The sequence below is a fragment of the Arachis duranensis genome, chromosome 7 (genome assembly GCF_000817695.3).
Source record: "Arachis duranensis cultivar V14167 chromosome 7, aradu.V14167.gnm2.J7QH, whole genome shotgun sequence".
Lineage (NCBI taxonomy): Eukaryota > Viridiplantae > Streptophyta > Magnoliopsida > Fabales > Fabaceae > Arachis > Arachis duranensis.
In genome coordinates this window covers 27,810,549-27,811,100 of record NC_029778.3, presented here as the reverse complement: position 1 = coordinate 27,811,100, position 552 = coordinate 27,810,549, and positions in this window count along the sequence as shown.

Sequence of the window (552 nt, the reverse complement as noted above, 5' to 3'; positions counted from 1 at the left end):
TATGGGAGAAGCATCTCTATCCCTGCCATTGGAGCAAACAACTTTGAGCTTAAGCCTCAATTAGTTTCTCTAATGCAACAGAATTGCAAGTTCCATGGACTTCCATTGGAAGATCCTCATTAGTTTTTACCTGAATTCTTGCAAATCTGTGACACTGTCAAGACTAATGGGGTTGACCGTGAGGTCTACAGACTTATGCTATTCCCTTTTGCTGTAAGAGACAGAGCTAGGACATGGTTAGACTCACAACCTAAAGAAAGCCTGAACTCTTGGGAAAAGCTAGTCAATGCCTTCTTGGCAAAGTTCTTTCCACCTCAAAAATTGAGTAAGCTTAGAGTGGAAGTCCAAAACTTCAGACAGAAGGAAGGAGAATCCTTCTATGAAGCTTGGGAAAGATACAAACAATTAATTAGGAAGTGTCCCTCTGACATGCTTTCTGAATGGAGCATCATAGGAATTGGTCTCTCTGAACTATCCAAGATGTCTTTGGATAGCTCTGCTGGAGGATCTCTTCATCTGAAGAAGACGCCTACAGAAGCTCAAGAGCTCATT